The following is a 3,501-nucleotide window of genomic DNA, read 5'->3' on the forward strand; positions in this document are numbered from 1 at the left end:
CTTAGCATCTCTCTGTATCTCTCCCAGGCATCATAAAAGGATTCATTATCTCCTTGTTTAAAGCCTTGGATGCTCAGCCTTAGCTGTGTCATCCATTTTGGAGGGAAATATTGATTCAGGAATTTTTCTGACAGCTGTTTCCATGTCCTTATGCTAGCCTTACGTTGGTTATTTAACCACCTCTTAGCTTGGTCTTTTACAGCAAATGAAAACAGTAACAATCTGTAGACATCCTGATCTACTTCCTTATCATGTACTATGTCAGCAATTTGTAAAAATTGTGCTAGAAACTCTGTTGGTTCTTCCTGTGGAAGACCGAAATACTGGCAACTTTGTTGCACCATGATAATGAGTTGAGGATTCAACTCAAAACTACTAACTCCGATGGAGGGTATACAGATACTATTCCCATATGAAGCAGTAGTAGGGTTAGCATATTACCCCAGAGTCCTCCTGGACCGTTCATTTCCACTTAGGTCCATGATGGAGAAAGGGAGATGATGTGGATTTATTTTATTTATTTTATTATATAAAAAAAATAATTTTTGAAATAATAAAATAAAATAAAATAAAAACTAAAATAAAAAATAAAAATAAAATTTAAAAAATATTTTAAAAATTTTTTGAAAAAGTGAGGAGAGAGAAAGTGGTTAGGATATTTTTGAAAAAGATATGATTTTTTTAAAAAATTTAAAAGGATAAGATTTGAAAAATTTTGAAATTGAAATCTGAATTTTTATGAAACAAATTCGAAGTAATTGCTTAAAAATAGTTAGAAAAGATAATTTTTTTTGAATTTTATTATGAAAGAGAAAAACACACAAAAGACACAAGACTTAAAATAGTTAGAACTTAGTGCACAAAAATTACACTCACACTATGTAATTCTGCACAACTAACCAGCAAGTGCACTGGGTCATCCAAGTAATACCTTACGTGAGTAAGGGTTGATCCCACAGAGATTGTTGGCTTGAAGCAAGCTATGGTTATCTTATTATTCTTAGTCAGGATACCAATAAGGTTCTTTAGTTTCAATTGTAAAAAGTGAAAGAGCATGAAATAAGTAATTGTTACGCAGTAATGGAGAATGTGTTGGACTTTTGGAGATGCTTTGTCTTCTGAATCTTTGCTTTCCTATTGTCATCTTCTTCACGCACGCAAGGTTCCTTCTATGGCAAGTTGTGTGTTGGTCGATCACCGTTGTCAATGGCTACCATCCGTCCTCTCAGTGAAAATGGTCCAAATGCGCTGTCACTGCACGGCTAATCATCTGTCGGTTTTCGATCATGTCGGAATAGGATCCATTGATCCTTTTGCGTCTGTCATTACACCCAACACTCGCGAGTTTGAAGCTCGTCACAGTTATCCAATCCCTGAATCCTACTCGTAATACCACAGACAAGGTTTAGACTTTCCGGATTCTCAAGGATGCTGCCAATGGATTCTAGCTTATACCATGAAGACTCTGATTAAGGAATCTAAGAGATACTCTTTCAATCTAATGTAGAACAGAGGTGGTTGTCAGGCACGCGTTCATAGGTTGAGAATGGTGATGAGTGTCACGGATCATCACCTTCTTCATATTGAAGTGCGAATGAATATCTTAGATAGAAACAAGCGTGTTTGAATAGAAAACAGAAATAATTGCATTAATTCATCGAGACGCTGCAGAGCTCCTCACCCCCAACAATGGAGTTTAGAGACTCATGCCATCAGAGAATACAAAGTTCAGATCTAAAATGTCATGAGGTACAAAATAAGTCTCTAAAAGTTGTTTAAATACTAAACTAGTAACCAAGGTTTATAGAAAATGAGTAAACTAGGATAGATAGTGCAGAAATCCACTTTGGGGCCCACTTGGTGTGTGCTGGGGCTGAGACTTGAGCTTCTCACATGCCTGGGCTGTTTCTGGTGTTAAACATCAGGTTGTAACCTGTTTCTGGCGTTTAACTCCAACTGGTAACCTATTTTTGGCGTTTAACGCCAGAATGCAACATGGAACTGGCATTAAACACCAGTTTACGTCGTTTATCTTCGCGCAAAGTATGGACTATTATTATTGCTGGAAAGCCCTGGATGTCTACTTTCCAACGCAATAGAGAGTGCTCCAATTGGACTACTGTAGCTCCAAAAATCCAGTCCGAGTGCAGAGAGGTCAGAATCCAACAACATCAGCAGTCCTTTTTCAGCCTGAATCAGATTTTTGCTCAGCTCCCTCAATTTCAGCCAGAAAATACCTGAAATCATAAAAAAACACACAAACTCATAGTAAAGTCCAAAAATATGAATTTTGCCTAAAAACTAATAAAAATTTACTAAAAACTAACTAAAACATACTAAAAACTACATGAAATTACCTCCAAAAAGCGTATAAAATATCCGCTCATCACCAACCTCAGAATTCTAACCAATATGGTTGAACTTTGTGACAGCCATATCAAAATTTGATCGATAGGGTTACACGTCGGTCTAGGACTATACTATGACAATGACATTGATTTTCTATTGATGAAAATTCTAGACCGACCATAATCATACCATCAAATTTTTGGCGTTGTTGCCGGGGAATGGTTGTAACGTGTGCTTTGATATTGGTTATGTGAATATGTGAATATTGTAGATAGTTTACTTGATTTTATTAGTTTGTTTTTAGTTTAGATTTCCTTTAATGCGTGAGCTATGACTTCTAAGTCGAATGACTCGGTCTCAACCAAATTCTAGATTAGCCGAGTTTGATTTAGAGATTAAAAGAACCTTACTACATACTCGGCAAGCTAGACGGCGGTTGGATTACACGGCTAGTGCTTCGGCCTCTCTTGAGGAACCTTCTGAAACACTAGACGGAACCGAGAGCGATCTAGATTCCACATTCAACGAAGGAACTTCCTATTCCTCTGTTGGCACTACTGATACATCTTTGCATGCTACAGGTGAAAACCACATGGCGGAGCCATGTAGTATTACCTTGCACGAACAAGGAGCACCGGATCTCATTCTTCAACCATTGCAAGTTAGGTATCCGAATCTTGATCCTAATTTTGAGCTGAAAGAATAGTCTGATTAACTTGTTTCCTAAGTACCATGGACTACCGGGCCAAGATCCTATTAGGCATTTGAGAGACTTTCAAGTAGCTTATTCTACGGCTCGAAGGCATGGTGCCGATGAGATTGCTATCATGGTTTTTGCTTTCCCCTTCTCTCTTGAGGGGACGGCAAAAGAATGGTTCAAGTAACTTGGATTTTTTTTCAACAGAAGCATAACAACAGGATTTAATATTAACCCTACACTATATACAACTCTAACCCAGCCAAAATGCAAATTTAATAAAATCTTTAAGTTTTTGAAAAATTTTTCAAAGGCAATACTAAGCAACTCAAACAAAATTTGGAACGCAAGCAAATATTAAATTCAAAACAACCAACCTTTATCTCCAAGCATAAATCTACCCAAACAACTAACAAACAAAGCGATATATACGAGAGTATGGAAGGAAGAAAACT

Source organism: Arachis stenosperma, chromosome 4, assembly GCF_014773155.1.
Source record: "Arachis stenosperma cultivar V10309 chromosome 4, arast.V10309.gnm1.PFL2, whole genome shotgun sequence".
Lineage (NCBI taxonomy): Eukaryota > Viridiplantae > Streptophyta > Magnoliopsida > Fabales > Fabaceae > Arachis > Arachis stenosperma.